The sequence below is a fragment of the Lissotriton helveticus genome, chromosome 2_1, assembly GCF_964261635.1.
Source record: "Lissotriton helveticus chromosome 2_1, aLisHel1.1, whole genome shotgun sequence".
NCBI lineage: Eukaryota > Metazoa > Chordata > Amphibia > Caudata > Salamandridae > Lissotriton > Lissotriton helveticus.
This window is the reverse complement of record NC_136059.1, coordinates 21,721,449-21,742,664: the sequence shown is the minus strand read 5'-3', so window position 1 is coordinate 21,742,664 and position 21,216 is coordinate 21,721,449. Positions and strand designations below refer to the sequence as shown.

At 47.2% G+C, this 21,216-nt stretch overlaps 1 protein-coding gene across 1 annotated transcript in view; it reads right to left on the bottom strand.

The window, feature by feature from the left end:
• LOC144817672 (uncharacterized) overlaps positions 1-21,216 on the bottom strand; it is a 207,389-nt gene that overhangs the window by 12,206 nt on the left and 173,967 nt on the right. The gene's annotated exons all lie outside the window — the stretch shown is intronic.

Here is a 21,216-nt window from a genome sequence, read left to right as displayed (position 1 = left end):
TCGCGTGGGGATAGCTTAAATTTATTCCTGATTTCACTATAAGGTAAGACTTGTCCGTCCACCACTATATCAACCAGCCCATGAACACGCTGCCTTTGCCAACATTACATTATATGGTTTTGGAAAATACTAGGAAACACTCGGGTAGCTTTAAAAGACGTATACAGATTTAAATTTGAAATAGACAGTTTCCTCTTCATTATCCGCCATATAGCAGATGCAGCAATCATAACTTTGAAACGCGTTCGCTTATAATAGCTGGGCTCCAAGACCTCAAGTAGAATACCCTTTGCAGCAGATCCCAGCCCTAACTCAAAAATAGTAGGGCGATTACATAATGGGACATTCGCTTTATCGCCACAAATCAGCACACCCATTACTTGTAGCATTGCTGCCCAGTAATACATAACCAGACTGGGAACCGGCCAGCCCCCACGATCACGAGGAAGACACATCCATTTAGCTGTGCGACGTGAGCGTCTGTATCCCCATATAAACCTGTAGCACACCCTATCTGCCTTAGTCAAGCTCTTTTGCGAGAATAACAAAGGGATAGTCCTAAATAAATATAAAACGTAGGAAGAATTAGCATTTTAATAACATTACAGCGTCCATATAAAGATAAATGTAGACTATCAAGTCGCTCTAATTTAGTGTTCACTGAATCCATTGCTGATAGGATGTTTAGATCTGGAATAGTATCCACTGCGGGGGTTATACGCACTCCTAAGTACGTAGCTTCAGAGACAACTGGGGCGTCAGAAGTTAACATATCAGGCGTCTGAACCACCTGCGTCTTTGAAACGTTGAGCTTATAGCCCGATACTGCTCCGAAATGGCCAGCGAGCACCTTAAGTTCCCTAAGTGCAGAAGCGGCATCCGCTGTTATCACGACTATATCATCTGCATAGGCTAATAACTTATATGAAATATTACCAGCTCTTATCGGTAGAATATTCTGATTAGCCTCAATTTTAGAAAGAAAAGGGTCAATATACAAGGCAAACAGCAGGGGTGAACAAGGGCATCCCTGCCGCGTGCCCCTAGTAATAGCAAAAAAATCAGTCTGCTGTCCGGAGATGCGTAGTTGTGCTCTTGGAGAGATATACATTGCGCGAATTGCCTGTACAAATTCAGCCGGAAATCCCTTCCATTTAAGTATGTCCCAGAGAAACCCCCAGGAGACCCTGTCGAACGCCATCTCGGCATCCAACAGGATCAACCCGAGGGGGAAGTTCGTGACATTGGCCCAATCTAATAAAGCAATGGAACGCCTGACATGATCTGCTGTGTCCCATCCCGGAATAAAGCCATTCTGATGTATGGAGACCAACGGGGTAATCACTTGCGCGAGTCGATTTGCCATTATTTTTTAGAATATTTTTGAATCATTATTAATTAGCGAGATCGGCCTGAATGACGATGGTAATAACTCAGGTTTACCTTTTTTTTTAAAACAAAACTATAGTTGCATTTTGCCATGACTCAGGTACTATACCCTGCTGGGCAGCTCTTAGTACCACAAGAAAAAACTGACCAATTTCAGTTAAAAAAACGTATAGAATTCTAATGGAACAGCGTCTGGGCCACTGGCCTTACCATTAGCCAAAGATTTTACAGCAAGCTCGACCTCCTCCCATTGAATGGGTGCGGCCAGTAACCCAGCCTGTTCATCAGTAATAGTGGCAGACTCAGTGACTACTAAAAAGTCTTCCACAACCCTATCTATATTTGAACTAGAGATATCTTCCCTATAAAGAGAAGAGAAAAAATCCAAAAACACCTCATTGACCTTCTCCTGGGTATCATATATTGTTCCTTGTTCATCTTGTATTTTTACAACCTGACTCTGTATGCTGCGCTGACGAAGTCTCTTAGCAAGGACCCTGCCAGAATTCTCCCCGAACTCGTATAGCTCTGTACGATGCTGAAGATACTTTAATGCTAGGTCCTGACCAAGAGACTCGAGCAGCCGAGCTTTCAAGATTGCTACTTTTTGTTGACTGAGCTCTATGGCACGTCGATTCTTAATATTTAGGATAAGATCAATTTCAGCCTCCCTGAGCTCTTTCATGCGAGTGCGCATGCGTTCTTGCTCTAACTTCCACCTATAGGAGGAGAAGCTTTTAGTCTCACCCCGTAATCCGGATTTCAGAGTATCCCAAACTGTTTGATCTGTAGTCGTCCCCCTATTAATATTCAGAAATTGGACAACCCATTTTTTAATATGTAGACAATATTCCTCCTCAAATAATAGATTCCTCTCAAACGTCCATTCCCTGGGAGGTTTTCTAATTCGAGGCCAAGGACATTCGGCAATCAAGGGATTATGATCGGAAAGAAGCCGCGGCGGGCAAAAAATTACAGAAGAAGCTGCCAGCAGTTTTGAGAGAAAAACAAAATCTAATCTAACATTTTTTTAATGAGGTATAGAATAAAACGTAAATCCATCTTCAGTTTTATTGTGTAAAAACCATAGATCCTCAAGGCCATGTTCCTGTAGAAGAGCCTGAAGAGCTTTAAATACTTTTGGCTTTCTCCCAAAATAATTATAACCTCTAGCTAAATCAAAATCGCTTAAGATATTAATATTTATGTCTCCACAGAAGAAAAGTGGGCTGGGCCATGCTGCCAATTCTACATCTAAGTATTTGAATACGTCAGGATCGTCTAAATTCGATCCATAAACATTACAAATCGTTTAAGGTTTGCCACCTATACACAGTTCAGCTATGGCCCACCTTCCCATTCTATCCCCGAGCACCCTTTTACATATGCCTACACCACGCCTTATAAATATGGCTACCCCTCTAATCATAGAGGTCTGTTTAGAGCAGACTAAGGTCTCGAACCCAAAGAGCCTGAGACATTCCCGCTTCCCCCATGGTACATGTGTCTCCTGTATACATAATATGTCCAGTCGCATAGAGTTAACAATTTTGGAGAACAATGACTGCTTTTTAGGGTCATTGAGGCCACATACATTCCAAGTACCTATAGCAAGTTTATCCTGCCCTATCTAATTTTAGAAAAATCAAACGAAGATTAGCTTTCCTCAGCCTTAATAATGTGCTGTGATACCTACAGACCGTCAAAGAAGGAAAATGACCTGCCAATATTGCAATGTTAGTCTCAAATTTTTCTGATTTTAGAAATTCCAAACCCTCCCACCCCCCCACCCTGTCCTTCCCTACAACGCCCACCCCCCCCCCATATCCCCACCACCCAAAATGAGGCTTAAGGACACTGTCCTCAGCGATGTCGAGGTGCTACAACCGTTCCCCCACCCCATCAAATTCCCTACCAGACTCATGTGTTACTCTCTTTCCTCTCTATAAAACAGATTATCTTTAGCAAGTTTACCTTAAATATTTAGGCACCCTGTTCATAGACCATGTCAGTGAAGCTGGAAATTAGAGAGCTACATGATTACAGGGACGCAAAACCAATAGATTGCCTGAGACATAAATCATAAAGCAGAAAAAAGACGAAGCTTCCCTTAGAGTGCCTATAAATCCCCTGCACTACCTATACAAAGCTAAATATACATTGAATTACGTTGTCATCTTCATTAGAACAAAATAAAGACCAACAAATAAACAAGAGAGCAAAGTGCCTTATTGTGGCATTGTGCGTTCGTAAAGGAATACTTATCCTTAGGTAAAAATATGCACCTATTAATGCTTCAATGAATAACCATAACAGTGAATTAGTCATTCCCACCACCCTATTAACCTGGTGCAATTAAGCCAAGCTTTACGAAATCCCTATATCAGGACCCAAAAGAATGTAGCTTATTTCTTAACATCTTTCTCAAGGTCCTTTAAATAATCCTGCGCCATCCTAGCAGATGTAAAGAACCGTGTTTGACCATTTCTAGTGACTTTTGGTTTAGAGGGATTCAGCAAGAAAACCTGGGCACCAGTTGATTGAAAGGGAGCGATTCATTTCTGCATTTGCCATCGTTCATTAACAGTCCTTGGACAAAAATCCGGGCAGACAAAGAAGTCGCACCCCATACCAGATCGTTTTTTCTCCGGCCTTGCCAGATCGTAAAGAGCCTCTCGCAGCAAATAGTTATTCAGACAGATTAGTATTGCCCTTGGGTATAAGTTCTGGTCACCTTGTCTCCCACGCTGTCGCAACACAAACGGAAACCCATGGGCTCGAATTACCTCCTTTTTTCCAGTTCCACAAGGCCAGCTCTGGAAAAGCTTCCTTAAACAACTGGACCACAAACTTGCGAGGATCTGTCCCCTCCTTCGATTCTGCAATTCCTAACACGCGTAAATTGTTACAACGTGCTCTATTTTCTAGGTCCGTCAGCTTCCAGTCCACATCGGCCCTAGATTTTTGTATAGACTCTACAACTGTTTGTTGTTTCGCTAAAGTATCTTCCACAGAGGACACTCTCTCCTCTACTTCAACCACACGTGACGTTACTTCAGAGCAAGTTTTTAGTAGGCGCCGTACAGTATTCTGCAATTTTTTTACAGCTCCTTGCGTTCGCTGACCCTCAGTTTTTGTTTCACTACGGTGAGTTATTACAGTCTTGTAGATCAGGCCAAGCATAATTGAGTCCTCATCGAGCTTTTCCTCCAGATTGATCTGTGTCAGAGGCTGGATTCGCGCACGCTGTGCTCCTTCACTATTATCCGTTATTTTCTTCACCGTGTCCTGAGAAGGAGAAAGTTCGAATTCATCTCCTTCCTCATCATCTGGGAGGTCCCCCCAGTCTCCAAGATTGCTGGCACTGTCCAGTTCAAGTTCCTTATCAGAAAGGGTCGTTAGGTCTGACATTGAATAGAATTTGCCATCCGACTCAGATTCAAGGCCTTTATCGGTTCCCTGAACCGGTAGTTCACAATTAATTCTAGGCTGAGGGGCGGTAACATCGATTGCCCTTGCTGATGTGACTACTCCTAGAGGAGCCGAGTTGACCTTTGTAGCTTCAAAAACCTCTTTCCTGCCAGTACCCGCTGTAGGAGTACTGCTGAGGGTTTCCACATTATTTTTCTCCATACATTCCACTGTCTCTTTTCGACTTGGCGCCCAGTCTTTTGTCAAAGATAGCTGCGACAGTCTTTTGCTTAACCGGTGTCTCTTGGCTCTGGTGGACTGCTGAGTCTCGATACTGAGACTATATGGCTCCCATGGCCCCTTGCCCCCCCTTGCACTAATATCTGTGAATCAGCGACTAATCCGGGCTGATGTTTCTCAGTCTGTGCGCTAACATTTTCAATGCCAGCCGCTCCACTACCGGAATTGCCAATGTTATACGTAATAGCCTCCTTACTGGTTGCCCCTAAGGTTTTGGAGCCCGCATCAGAAACATTCTGTTCACCGCCCGTTGTAGTCACGACCAATGTTTCAACGTTCACACCGCCTTTATTCCTCGCACCGCCCCTTCCCTTCGGCGCCATCCTTGCCACAAGGAAAAACAGAGTCTAATTCGAGTTTTTGCAGGTTTTAAAACAGTTGAAAAGGGGAGTACTTTCAAGCGAGAGTCAATAAATGTTTTTCCCCCAATAGAAGCAGGCTCTCTTTTTCTCCCTTTACCTGAGACGTCTTCGGGAAGAACAATACAGTCGCACCACAGGTCCGTTGTAAAGGATCTTTCCAGTAAATCGAGGAGCTATACCGTGCTGCGCCGGTACCACTTCCGAAATGAGCCGCCCAGAGCTTCAGCCCGCCTCACAACCCGCAACTCAGGAACTGAGCCAGGCACCGGCTTGGATGACTCTCAAGCAGCCAGGGTAACAAAGAGGGGCTGCGGCAGGAGAAAGATGAGAAAAAGCGAGAAAGGCGAGTAAATATCCACCTCGCTCGATCCTGCGCGGTCACAGGCTCAATGCTCCGCTCCACTCCCGCTCCGACAATTACTCTCAGCTGGATCCGATGCCGTGAAACCACGGCCGCCAAGCTGGTCTCCTTCACCGCAGACGTATTCTCGAACGTATTCTCCGAAGCTGCCACAGGTCTTCGGCTAGACGGAGAAATAGCACCACTGTAGCGTCTAAAACAGGTCAGTTGCCACAAATTAGACACTGCTCTCGTTCTGTTGTTCGGCGGGGGAATCACCGATGGTAGGAATTTTGATCGGGGTCATCAGAGGAGCACCTCACTCGGCCAGAGTAGCGGCCGCCATCGTGCCTCGGCATCCATGGTATTCAAAGGTGGATGTTTGCCACATTCAAGCACTAAAGAGACTATGAGCAAAGTGCAGGTCACTGTAAAGTGACGTGAATATGGGGTGCATTTAACATGACTGCAGTGTTTGTGCTTTACAAATAGCAGTATGCCTTGGAGTAGAAATGCAAGCTCGAGAGATTTGGTGACCAGCTGGGGGACACATTCCTAGCTCAAATCCATAATGGCAGAGAATCAAAAAATGATGTCATGGAATGCAGCGTAGGGTAATGACCAGTAGTTCTGATCAATTCAAACATTTCCAGGGATCATATTTTGCTTTCCTGCAGTCAGTGAGGGAGACTGGCCCTCTGTACAGTGTACTCAAGCCAAGCTCACTGTGTAGAGACCAAGAATCCCCTGGAAGCGGTACAGTGGTAAAACAGAGAGTACGAACGCTTTATTTTGTGGTAGTGCGGGCGAGCAGTTATGCTTATCACAGGGTCATGCGAAGCATTGTTGTCACACACAGAGGCAGGAAGCAGGACACACACAAGAATAAATCTGAGACCAATGTTGTATAAAAATAACACACATGCTTAAATGTTTTTGAGAAGCTAGACTTCAGATCGAAGATATACACTCAGCGGTCAACACCGTCAAATATTTACCATCGCAGACAGTGCAGGAAGCAATGGAGCGGGGTTCTATATATTGTGTTCATTGGACCACCAACGCGTCACTGTCGCGGTCAGCAGCAGCAGGTCACTGTAATTTTATGTGAGCACCACCAACCCAGCGGCCGCAGTTGCTGGGATGAAGGTGCACGCTTGGTTAGGGGAGTACCACCTATGCAGTAGCCCATGTGGTCTCTGGAAGGAGGATTCCACTGAGGAGTTTCGAATGACCACGCTACCTGAAGTGGTTGGAGGTCTTGTTCACTGGCAAGATGAAGACCTTAAAGGGTCCATTGTTCGGGTACAGCAGGAGTCGATGTACCCCTGTAGAAGGAGTAGTAGAAGCCTTGGGTGTTAAAGGTCAGAGTTGATCAACATTGGTCAGGCCCCAGGTGAGTTGCAGAGCAGACCGTCGCGGAGGGGAGGCGGTTGTGCCAAGGTTGTTGCTTCCACCCTTGAAGCCACCATCAGGAGGGTACGGGCTCTCAGGAGCGGGGCTGTTGGCACCACCATTCGCTGTGGTGAGAGGATCCCTTGAGGTGATGGAGGCACGCTACAAGTTCCTTTACAGTATTGATTCACCACGACACAAGTACTGGTCCTCAACCACCGTGGTTCTTTAACCGGCGGTTGCCGGGGACTAGACCCTGTAGCTCAAAGGAAGGTTTCTTGGCAATTGGAGAAGGCTCGAAGGTCGATGGGGTTTCTTGGATGCCTCGCAGTTTGTGGGAAGGGCAGCCGGCCCAGTTGTAGAGTCTTGGTTGCAGCTGGCAGGATTTCGCCGGTTTCTTGCCACAGCAAGGCTCAGTTGCCTTTTTCCACGATGATTGAAAAATACCTTCAGTTATGGCCCGGTTCATCACTTCGAGGAAATGGGGCATCAGGACTTCCCTACAGTCTTTCAGGGTCTTGAGGGGGCAGGGGTCCAAGGGAGATCCAGAATTAATCTTATTCAGAAGCAAATCGGCCTGCTGGAAAGTAAGAAGGGGGAAGTTGGACAGCCTACTTTGGGGTTCCTTTGGTATCCATTCTGTAGGAGACGAGGCCAGAGTAAGAGGAGATCCCAGCAGATCCCTTTGTGATTCAAGAGTGGCATGGATATCAGCTATTTTAGAGTGAAAGAATAGCGAGATCTTATAACACAACTCTTGGGAGCCTACAATAGGGTCAGGTGTTTGCAAAGTACAAAGGGAATCAACAATCCTGAACAATTCTCTGGGGGATGTAAGGGAGGCCGTTAGATTAGAAAAATGGGCCTGCTTTTCCTTAATTATCTTTGCTTTATATTCTCTAAGGAGAAGTTTATGTTTTTCCCTTTCCCTGATGTCCCAACTCGTTCGCCAAAGTCTCTCCTGTTTCCTACAGCCCTGCCAAAGGAGCCTGAGTGTTTCTGAAAACCAGGGGGCCGAGGGTCTCTTTCTAGCGGAATAACGAGACGTGGCCGGGGCCAGAGAATCCACTGCTCTAGCAATGGCGTTGGAAAGCTCCAGCGCAGCGGCACTGACGTCCCCTGTAGGAGAAATCCTTGTGTTAGCCATAAGGGGGGGCCAGGGAGTCATTGGAAATGCTCCTGAAATTCCGCTTGAGCTCCCTTTTCCCGGTGTGATGGGGCTTAATGGGGAAGGAAGGGGATTTTAATACTAGGGGGACAGCCAGGTGATCAGACCACACAAGAGAGATGGGGGGGCCTGTTGTTAGTCTGGGGTCGTTGGAGAAAACCCCATCCAGAGTGTGACCAGCTAGATGGGTAGGGCTGTCCACCAGTTGTAGAAGACCGCATGCTGCCAGAAAGTCCACCAGGGGGAGAGTATCACTAGACCCTAGATCCTCTAAGTGGAAGTTCAAATCTCCCATAACGGTCAGTTGGGATCTACCAAAATAGGGTTCTAATATTTTAAGTAAATTATGACAGAAACCAGCTCTGGGGCCCGGAGGTCTATAAATCAGAAGACCCGAAAAAGAGACAGCGGGAGAAGAGGTTATAGAGAAATAGATGGCCTGAAAGAATCCGAGGGGGAGGAAAGAGTTGAGACACGACAGATGGAAGAGGCCCTGTACAGAATACCCAGACCTCCTCCTCTGCGACCAACTCTATTCATCCTAGCTAACGCGTAGCCTTGTGGGATGGTGTTGACGAGCTCAGGGCCAGAAGAGTCAGAGGCCCATGTTTCTGTGATGAAGACCCATGTGGGCTTCCTAGCAGAGACAAAATCACTGAAAGCAATGTTGTTCTTAACCAATGATCTGGAATTAATAAGGAACCCCCGCTCCAAGATTGCATTGGGCGCGATAGAAGTTTTAGCGGGCGGCCGCAGTGCGAAAATGTCATGGATTTTGGACTCAGTATAAGCGGTGTAGCAACAGCAGCCCAGAGATCCAAGGAAAGCCTCTGGGGGGAGCTTATGATGGTAGGTGAGTTTGGAAGGCTTAAGTGCAGCTAAGTCCTGGTGAGAAAAAGTCAGACTTACTGGAAGACCAGCAGTAAATACAGTATCCTCCCTAGCCCCCATCGCGTCCTCAGCGCGGACAGGAGCAGACGGGCTGGACTTAGGCGCGACTTCGGCGCGCGCCCGCTGTTCGCGACCGCTGTTCGCGGAGAACGACATCCGGGTTAAATAGCGGTGGACCTATGAGCCAAAGCCCGCGTGACCCCATGCAGCCAGTCAGGGCAGGGGAAGCAGATTTTTGCCGGCGCCCTCCACAACAAGCGGGAGGTCCCGTGGTGGAACGGGGCGCTGGCAGAGGCGGCGTAGGGGAGGTAAGGAGCAGCTTTTCGTAAAATAAAGAACAAGGTTTTAACAGTTTTTAGCAGTTAGTTAAAATTCCTTGCAAACATATTAATCATGCAGCAAGGATGTTTAAAAGCGTCTCAGCCTTACAACACAAAAGCATTAAATACGGGGCTTCTTAATCATGCACCCGGCACCATCAACTAAAAGTGTGTGAAACCTTTTGCTGACTGACTGTGTACAACAAATGCTTAACACTGTCCTCTGATACTGCCTTACTGCCCGACCAAGCTACCACAGATAGAGAGTAAGGTATTGTCTACTTGTACCTCTGCCTACCTTTTGGGTTCCACTGGACTCTGCACACTGTGCCTCACTTTGGTATAGTAAATACAGAGCCAGCTTCCTACACAGTGCAGGATTACAAGGATCGCTGCGTGGATCCTTCGTTCTGCCTCAGCCCCGGGTGAGGTCTCCAAATCGATACCAAGCAAACATTCAACTGGGAGTTTCAGAGAGACTGCTACTTTTTTCTTACCAGCAATCCTCCCAGTCAAAATACACCATCGTCATGTGATAGTTTGTCATCACATTGTCAGCGTTGGTGACTGTTTAGGACCTTCCAGGCATGTATTGATCGGGGAACACTAAATTCTGACCCACCATGGTGACGCTGGCAGCAGTTTCTCTCAACCCTTCCATGCTAACCCTGTTAACAAAAGGCTGCAGTCTGTATTTTTGCTTGTGTTTGGGCTAGACAGCAAGAGTGCTAAGTCCACTTTCGTACTAAAGTCACCTCTTCGGGTTCTCTAGCATCGCCAGTTGTTCCCAAGGTCCCATTAGCAGATTGGCAACTGCAGGTGGGCTAGAGGTTTGCCGGGATCTCCAGTTTGATGCCCTTCTGACCTACAGTCACATTTAAACATGGGTGTGCATTTTTCAACAACTAAACCTATTTAATGTGAACAAACAAAATGGGTACAAATCAATATAACAACACACAATGACCGAGGTAGATAGATGATGTACAAAAGTTAAGACCTCAGGGTCAAATGTGTGAACATCTATTCCAAAATACTTTTGTGATGGAAAATGAGTCTGAAATAACATAAAACAATTCCTAAGGAAATGAATCACTGTGGAAGTAGATGAGCCGGTTGACGTTTCGGCCTTGGTGGCATAAATGTCCGTTAGACCATCGTCAGGACGTTGAGTAAAGAGTTATAATTGACCCTTATGTCTGGTCAAACAATACGTTTGTTGAACCAGGCGAATCACAAAGATTAAAAACTTCCAGGTAACTAACACCGGAATAATGGCTGAGACTCCAAGCCAAATGAAGTAATATTGCTAACGCAATCCGTAAGGATTTGCTGAAGGTGACAATCACTATAATCGAGCGATATTCAAAGGGCGTTGCTCCTCTCCCGAACAGCTGTCGCTGCAGACAGCGTCAGTGTCTTAACTTTTGTACATCATCTATCTACCTCAATCATTGTGTGTTGTTATATTGCTTTGTATCCTTTTTGTTTGTTCATGTTAAAAAGGTTATTTTTTGGAAAATGCACACACTTGTTTAAATTGTTCATCTTAGATTCATCATGATATGAAAGAGCCAATTTGAGTATTGATTGTTCATCAGTCAACCACCTTTAGGGGCCTGACAATAGAGTTATCCAGTTAATTGGTGCCTATTTAGTTTTTTAAATCAAATCCATATATCAGACGTCTCCTCCTCCTAGCACTGCTCCATATATCAGACGTCTCCTCCTCCTAGCACTGCTCCATATATCAGACGTCTCCTCCTCTATGGACTGTTCCTATTATAAGATGTCTACTTGCCTGAGCCTGTTCCTAACTGTAGATGTTTCCTCTACCTAGCAGTGTAACTAATATCAGATGTCTCCTACTCCCCTCAGCCTCTTTCTAATATTAGACGTCTCCTCCTCATACCACTGTGCATCTCCTAATATAAGATAACATCTCCTCATCCTTGCACTGGTCCTAATATCAGACGTCTCCTCCCCTGAGACTGATCATAATAAAAGGCTCTTCCTCCTAGCACTGTTCCGTATACCAGACGTCTCCTCCTCATAGCACTGGTCTTAATATCAGACATCTCCTCTACCCAGCACTGTTCCATATATCAGACATCTTCTCTTCCCAGCACTGTTCCATATACCAGATCTCCTCTTCCTATCACTGTTCCATATACCAGACGTCTCCTCTTCCCAGCACTGTTCCATATACCAGACGCCTCCTCTTCCTAGCACTGTTCCATATGCCAGACGTCTCCTCTTCCTAGCACTGTTCCATATACCAGACGTCTCCTCCTCATAGCACTGCTCCTAGTATCAAACGCCTCCTCCTCATAGCACTGATCCTAATATCAGACGTTTCCTCGTCATAGCACTGTTCCATATACCAGACGTCTCCTCTTCCTATCACTGTTCCATATACCAGACGTCTCCTCTTCCTATCACTGTTCCATATACCAGACGTCTCCTCTTCCCAGCACTGTTCCATATACCAGACGTCTCCTCTTCCTAGCACTGTTCCATATACCAGACGTCTCCTCTTCCCAGCACTGTTCCATATACCAGACGTCTCCTCTTCCTATCACTGTTCCATATACCAGACGTCTCCTTTTCCTATCACTGTTCCATATACCAGACGTCTCCTCTTCCTATCACTGTTCCATATACCAGACGTCTCCTCTTCCCAGCACTGTTCCATATACCAGACGTCTCCTCTTCCTAGCACTGTTCCATATACCAGACATCTCCTCTTCCCAGCACTGTTCCATATACCAGACGTCTCCTCTTCCTATCACTGTTCCATATACCAGACGTCTCCTCTTCCTATCACTGTTCCATATACCAGACGTCTCCTCTTCCCAGCACTGTTCCATATACCAGACGTCTCCTCTTCCTAGCACTGTTCCATATACCAGACGTCTCCTCTTCCCAGCACTGTTCCATATACCAGACGTCTCCTCTTCCTATCACTGTTCCATATACCAGACGTCTCCTTTTCCTATCACTGTTCCATATACCAGACGTCTCCTCTTCCTATCACTGTTCCATATAACAGACGTCTCCTCTTCCCAGCACTGTTCCATATACCAGACGTCTCCTCTTCCTAGCACTGTTCCATATACCAGACGTCTCCTCTTCCTAGCACTGTTCCATATACCAGACGTCTCCTCTTCACAGCACTGTTCCATATACCAGACGTCTCCTCTTCCTAGCACTGTTCCATATACCAGACGTCTCCTCTTCACAGCACTGTTCCATATACCAGACGTCTCCTCTTCCTAGCACTGTTCCATATACCAGACGTCTCCTCTTCACAGCACTGTTCCATATACCAGACGTCTCCTCTTCCTAGCACTGTTCCATATACCAGACGTCTCCTCCTCATAGCACTGTTCCTAATGTCAGACGTCTCCTCCCCATAGCAATGCTCCTAGTATCAGACGTCTCCTCCTCGCACTGTTCCTAATATCAGACGTGTCCTCCTCCTAGTACTGTTTATAGTATCAGATGTCTCCTCACCCGAGCCTATTCCTAATATTAAAACACACAAGATGATGGACGGAATGTTGCACAATGGCAAAACATTCACCCCCACTCACAGATCTGGGTTTAATCCATCACCGTTCTTTAGCCCACTCTGCCACCCCAGTTCAGACATGGCCATGTGCAAATCAGTCTTGACCCTGTGCCTCACGGGAACAGTCCAGACCGAACTGCCAAGCCATGTCTTCCCTGATGGATTTAGGCCCAGATCTCTGTACTGGGGTGAATGAATGACAATGTTCTGCATTCTGTCCATCAACTGTTGTTTTTGCATTTGTCACCCCGAGTGGGATGGGTATGCTCAGACGTGAGTCTCGTGTTCTCCATGCCACTGGAATTAAGCTATCCAGGCTGATGAGGGCTGATAGCCAGAAACCGGCCGTAGGATGCTTTTTTCCAGTCCAGTTCGGGCTGGACTGTTCCCATGGGGCAAAGGGTCAAGACTGATTTGCATATGGCTGGGTTCAAACTGGAATGGCATGGTGAGCATAAAACGATGGATTTAGGACCAAATATTTGTACTGGGGTGAATGAATGACATTGTTCTGCATTCTGTCCATCAACTGTTGCTTTTGCATTTGGTCCTAATAGTAGACGTCTCCTCCTCATAGCATCATTCCTAATTTCAGATGTCTCCTCCTCATAGCACTGTTCCTAATATTAGACGTTTCCTCCTCATAACACTGTTCCTAATATCAGACGTCTCCTCTTCCTAGCACTGCTCCATATATCAGACATCTCCTCCTCGCAGTGTTCTTTTTTTTAAAATATATTTCTATTAATACCTGGTACAATACAATAAACAAATCAATACAATAGAAATTCATATGCTTAATAAATCAATTATGCACAGATTTAAGCAATGTAAAATCAGCAGAAATACATGTTATAAGGATTACTGGCTTTTTGTACTAGACTCAAGGGGAAAATTCATATTTGAACAATAGAGTAAGCTAACGACAAGTCTCCCTCCAGTCCTTAAGGGGGGCCCAGGTGTTTAGTCCCAGCTCCCTCACCCTCCTACCTCTCCGAATATACAGAGAGGATTCGATGTTATGAATTCCCAGGAGCCTGGCTAACCACAGCTGGAAGGAAGGTGCCAGGCTATCCTTCCATCCTGCCGCCAGCAACATACGTGGGACTGCCACACATATAAACACAAAGGCTTCCTCCTCCTTCTTAAGGCCCAGATTGCTATCAATTCCAGTTATCCTGAGGGTAGGGGATAGGTGGATCTTAACACCTAGCAGCCCCTGCCAAAACTTCTCGATCTCAACACAGATTCCCTTTAGTTTTTCAAATTGATAAAACATATGCACCAAGTTGACCGGCCCTTCCTGACACCTTGGCCATTTGTCATCCTCCCTTTTGACCCATTGAAAAAACTTGGCAGGTGTATAATACAGATTAAAAAGGGTTTTGTAATGTTGTGCTCGTAAATTCGTGGACCAAAACAATTTGCCCGCTAGTTGCATTGCTTTATCTAAATCGACATCCGGATCCCCTAATTTCGCCATCCACGAGGTCTCACATTTATCCATATCATCATGAATCGATTCCATTAGTGACCTATAAATCATTTTAATTCCAGTTCCGCCTCCTAGTAGGTAATCAATCATATTTATTCTGCCCCCTGGGTGGATGCGAGTCTAATTCCCATAAGCGTTTGGCAGATTTGTAAATACTTAAAACCATGATTGGGAGGGACTTCAAATTTGCGTTGGATACCATCAAAACTCATCAGGTTATCTGCATCGAAGATATCCCCAATTCTTTTGGCTCCTTGTTGCTCCCACACTCTTCCCTTCCTATCATTGCTATATTGCGGAAATATGCTAGAGTTCTAGAGGGGCGTATAATAGTTAATTTTCGGGATTGCCATTGTTTTCTGTACAGCTTTCCACACTCTCCAGATACCATCCATTACCTTATATCGAGTTTTACTATAGTAATGTCTATCCGTCCTAAGTAGCAAAAGGCCATAAGCCTCTTTACCCAGGAGCAATTCAAAGATAGATGGGGGATTGGCACTGTTCCATGTACCACACGTCTCCTCCTAGCACTGTTGCTAATACCAGACGTCTCCTCCTGCTGCATATAACAGACATCTACTCCTCGTATCCTGCTCCATATATCAAGCGTCTCCTCCTCATAGCACTGTTCCTAATATCAGACGTCTTCTCCTCCTCAGACTGTTCCTAATATCAGACGTGTCCTCCTCCTAGCACTGTTCCTAATACCAGACGTGTCCTCCTCCTTGCACTGTTCCTAATACCAGACGTGTCCTCCTCCTTGCACTGTTCCTAATACCAGACGCCTCCTCCTCCTCGCACTGTTCCTAATACCAGACGCCTCCTCCTCCTCGCACTGTTCCTAATACCAGACGCCTCCTCCTCCTCGCACTGTTCCTAATACCAGACGCCTCCTCCTCCTCGCACTGTTCCTAATACCAGACGCCTCCTCCTCCATGCACTGATCCTAATATCAGACGTCTCCTCCTCCTCGCACTGTTCCTAATATCAGACGTCTCCTCCTCCTTGCACTGTTCCTAATACCAGACGTGTCCTCCTCCTAGCACTGCTCCTAGTATCAGGCGTCTCCTCCTCCTTGCACTGTTTCTAATATCAGACGTCTCCTCCTCCTCGCACTGTTCCTAATATCAGACGTCTCCTCCACGACTGTTGCTAATACCAGACGTCTCCTCCTCCTCGCACTGTTTCTAATACCAGACGCCTCCTCCTCCTCACACTGTTCCTAATACCAGACGCCTCCTCCTCCTCGCACTGTTCCTAATACCAGACGCCTCCTCCTCCTCGCACTGTTCCTAATACCAGACGCCTCCTCCTCCATGCACTGTTCCTAATATCAGACGTCTCCTCCTCCTTGCACTGTTCCTAATACCAGACGTGTCCTCCTCCTAGCACTGCTCCTAGTATCAGGCGTCTCCTCCTCCTTGCACTGTTTCTAATATCAGACGTCTCCTCCTCCTCGCACTGTTCCTAATATCAGACGTTTCCTCCACGACTGTTGCTAATACCAGACGTCTCCTCCTCCTCGCACTGTTTCTAATATCAGACGTCTCCTCCTCCTTGCACTGTTCCTAATATCAGACGTCTCCTCCTCCTCGCACTGTTTCTAATATCAGACGTCTCCTCCTCCTCGCACTGTTTCTAATATCAGACGTCTCCTCCTCCTTGCACTGTTCTTAATATCAGACGTCTCCTCCTGCTCGCCTGCTCCATATATCAGACGTCTCCTCCTCCTGGCACTGTTTCTAATATCAGACGTCTCCTCCTCCTTGCACTGTTCTTAATATCAGACGTCTCCTCCTCCTTGCACTGTTCCTAATATCAGACGTCTCCTCCTCCTCGCACTGTTTCTAATATCAGACGTCTCCTCCTCCTCGCACTGTTTCTAATATCAGACGTCTCCTCCTCCTTGCACTGTTCCTAATATCAGACGTCTCCTCCTCCTCGCACTGTTTCTAATATCAGACGTCTCCTCCTCCTTGCACTGTTCTTAATATCAGACGTCTCCTCCTGCTCGCCTGCTCCATATATCAGACGTCTCCTCCTCCTCGCACTGTTTCTAATATCAGACGTCTCCTCCTCCTTGCACTGTTCTTAATATCAGACGTCTCCTCCTGCTCGCCTGCTCCATATATCAGACGTCTCCTCCTCCTTGCACTGTTTCTAATATCAGACGTCTCCTCCTCCTCGCACTGTTCCTAATATCAGACGTCTCCTCCTCCTCGCACTGTTCCTAATATCAGACGTCTCCTCCTCCTCGCACTGTTTCTAATATCAGACGTCTCCTCCTCCATGCACTGTTCTTAATACCAGACGTGTCCTCCTCCTAGCACTGCTCCTAGTATCAGGCGTCTCCTCCTCCTTGCACTGTTTCTAATATCAGACGTCTCCTCCTCCTCGCACTGTTTCTAATATCAGACGTCTCCTCCTCCTAGCACTGTTTCTAATACCAGACGTCTCCTCCTCCTTGCACTGTTTCTAATATCAGACGTCTCCTCCTCCTTGCACTGTTCCTAATACCAGACGCCTCCTCCTCCTCGCACTGTTCCTAATACCAGACGCCTCCTCCTCCTCGCACTGTTCCTAATACCAGACGCCTCCTCCTCCTCGCACTGTTCCTAATACCAGACGTCTCCTCCTCCATGCACTGTTCCTAATATCAGACGTCTCCTCCTCCTTGCACTGTTCCTAATACCAGACGTGTCCTCCTCCTAGCACTGCTCCTAGTATCAGGCGTCTCCTCCTCCTTGCACTGTTTCTAATATCAGGCGTCTCCTCCTCCTTGCACTGTTCTTAATATCAGACGTCTCCTCCTGCTCGCCTGCTCCATATATCAGACGTCTCCTCCTCCTCGCACTGTTTCTAATATCAGACGTCTCCTCCTCCTTGCACTGTTCTTAATATCAGACGTCTCCTCCTGCTCGCCTGCTCCATATATCAGACGTCTCCTCCTCCTTGCACTGTTTCTAATATCAGACGTCTCCTCCTCCTCGCACTGTTCCTAATATCAGACGTCTCCTCCTCCTCGCACTGTTCCTAATATCAGACGTCTCCTCCTCCTCGCACTGTTCCTAATATCAGACGTCTCCTCCTCCTCGCACTGTTCCTAATATCAGACGTCTCCTCCTCCTCGCACTGTTCCTAATATCAGACGTCTCCTCCTCCTCGCACTGTTTCTAATATCAGACGTCTCCTCCTCCTCGCACTGTTCCTAATATCAGACGTCTCCTCCTCCTCGCACTGTTTCTAATATCAGACGTCTTCTCCTCCTCAGACTGTTCCTAATATCAGACGTGTCCTCCTCCTAGCACTGTTCCTAATACCAGACGTGTCCTCCTCCTTGCACTGTTCCTAATACCAGACGCCTCCTCCTCCTCGCACTGTTCCTAATACCAGACGCCTCCTCCTCCTCGCACTGTTCCTAATACCAGACGCCTCCTCCTCCTCGCACTGTTCCTAATACCAGACGCCTCCTCCTCCATGCACTGTTCCTAATATCAGACGTCTCCTCCTCCTTGCACTGTTCCTAATACCAGACGTGTCCTCCTCCTAGCACTGCTCCTAGTATCAGGCGTCTCCTCCTCCTTGCACTGTTTCTAATATCAGACGTCTCCTCCTCCTCGCACTGTTCCTAATATCAGACGTCTCCTCCACGACTGTTGCTAATACCAGACGTCTCCTACTCCATGCACTGTTCTTAATACCAGACGTGTCCTCCTCCTCGCACTGTTTCTAATATCAGACGTCTCCTCCTCCTCGCACTGTTTCTAATATCAGACGTCTCCTCCTCCTCGCACTGTTTCTAATATCAGACGTCTCCTCCTCCTTGCACTGTTCTTAATATCAGACGTCTCCTCCTGCTCGCCTGCTCCATATATCAGACGTCTCCTCCTCCTGGCACTGTTTCTAATATCAGACGTCTCCTCCTCCTTGCACTGTTCTTAATATCAGACGTCTCCTCCTCCTTGCACTGTTCCTAATATCAGACGTCTCCTCCTCCTCGCACTGTTTCTAATATCAGACGTCTCCTCCTCCTTGCACTGTTCTTAATATCAGACGTCTCCTCCTGCTCGCCTGCTCCATATATCAGACATCTCCTCCTCCTCGCACTGTGTCTAATATCAGACGTCTCCTCCTCCTTGCACTGTTCTTAATATCAGACGTCTCCTCCTGCTCGCCTGCTCCATATATCAGACGTCTCCTCCTCCTTGCACTGTTTCTAATATCAGACGTCTCCTCCTCCTCGCACTGTTCCTAATATCAGACGTCTCCTCCTCCTCGCACTGTTCCTAATATCAGACGTCTCCTCCTCCTCGCACTGTTCCTAATATCAGACGTCTCCTCCTCCTCGCACTGTTTCTAATATCAGACGTCTCCTCCTCCATGCACTGTTCTTAATATCAGACGTCTCCTCCTCTATGCACTGTTCCTAATATCAGACGTCTCCTCCTCCATGCACTGTTCCTAATACCAGACGTCTCCTCCTCTATGCACTGTTCCTAATATCAGACGTCTCCTCCTCCTCGCACTGTTTCTAATACCAGACGTCTCCTCCTCCTTGCACTGTTCTTAATATCAGACGTCTCCTCCTGCTCGCCTGCTCCATATATCAGACGTCTCCTCCTCCTTGCACTGTTCCTAATACCAGACGCCTCCTCCTCCTCGCACTGTTCCTAATACCAGACGCCTCCTCCTCCATGCACTGTTCCTAATACCAGACGCCTCCTCCTCCTCGCACTGTTCCTAATACCAGACGCCTCCTCCTCCTCGCACTGTTCCTAATACCAGACGTCTCCTCCTCCATGCACTGTTCCTAATATCAGACGTCTCCTCCTCCTTGCACTGTTCCTAATACCAGACGTGTCCTCCTCCTAGCACTGCTCCTAGTATCAGGCGTCTCCTCCTCCTTGCACTGTTTCTAATATCAGACGTCTCCTCCTCCTCGCACTGTTCCTAATATCAGACGTCTCCTCCACGACTGTTGCTAATACCAGACGTGTCCTCCTCCTCGCACTGCTCCTAGTATCAGGCGTCTCCTCCTCCTTGCACTGTTTCTAATATCAGACGTCTCCTCCTCCTCGCACTGTTCCTAATATCAGACGTCTCCTCCACGACTGTTGCTAATACCAGACGTCTCCTCCTCCTCGCACTGTTTCTAATATCAGACGTCTCCTCCTCCTCGCACTGTTCTTAATATCAGACGTCTCCTCCTCCTTGCACTGTTCCTAATATCAGACGTCTCCTCCTCCTCGCACTGTTTCTAATATCAGACGTCTCCTCCTCCTCGCACTGTTTCTAATATCAGACGTCTCCTCCTCCTTGCACTGTTCTTAATATCAGACGTCTCCTCCTGCTCGCCTGCTCCATATATCAGACGTCTCCTCCTCCTGGCACTGTTTCTAATATCAGACGTCTCCTCCTCCTTGCACTGTTCTTAATATCAGACGTCTCCTCCTCCTTGCACTGTTCCTAATATCAGACGTCTCCTCCTCCTCGCACTGTTTCTAATATCAGACGTCTCCTCCTCCTCGCACTGTTTCTAATATCAGACGTCTCCTCCTCCTTGCACTGTTCTTAATATCAGACGTCTCCTCCTGCTCGCCTGCTCCATATATCAGACGTCTCCTCCTCCTCGCACTGTTTCTAATATCAGACGTCTCCTCCTCCTTGCACTGTTCTTAATATCAGACGTCTCCTCCTGCTCGCCTGCTCCATATATCAGACGTCTCCTCCTCCTTGCACTGTTTCTAATATCAGACGTCTCCTCCTCCTCGCACTGTTCCTAATATCAGACGTCTCCTCCTCCTCGCACTGTTCCTAATATCAGACGTCTCCTCCTCCTCGCACTGTTTCTAATATCAGACGTCTCCTCCTCCTCGCACTGTTTCTAATACCAGACGTCTCCTCCTCCTCGCACTGTTCCTAATATCAGACGTCTCCTCCTCCTCGCACTGTTTCTAATATCAGACGCCTCCTCCTCCTCGCACTGTTTCTAATACCAGACGTCTCCTCCTCCTCGCACTGTTCCTAATATCAGACGTCTCCTCCTCCTCGCACTGTTCCTAGTATCAGACGTCTCCTCCTCCTCCTCGCACTGTCCCTAATACCAGACGTGTCCTCCTCCACGACTGTTGCTAATACCAGACGTCTCCTCCTCCTCGCACTGTTCCTAATACCAGACGTCTCCTCCTCCTTGCACTGTTTCTAATACCAGACGTCTCCTCCTCCTCGCACTGTTCTTAATACCAGACGTCTCCTCCTCCTTGCACTGTTCCTAATATCAGACGTCTCCTCCTCCTCGGACTGTTCCTAATATCAGACGTCTCCTCCTCCTCCTCGCACTGTCCCTAATACCAGACGTGTCCTCCTCCACGACTGTTGCTAATACCAGACGTCTCCTCCTCCTCGCACTGTTCCTAATATCAGACGTCTCCTCCTCCTCGCACTGTTTCTAATATCAGACGTCTCCTCCTCCTTGCACTGTTCCTAATATCAGACGTCTCCTCCTCCTCGCACTGTTTCTAATATCAGACGTCTCCTCCTCCTCGCACTGTTTCTAATATCAGACGTC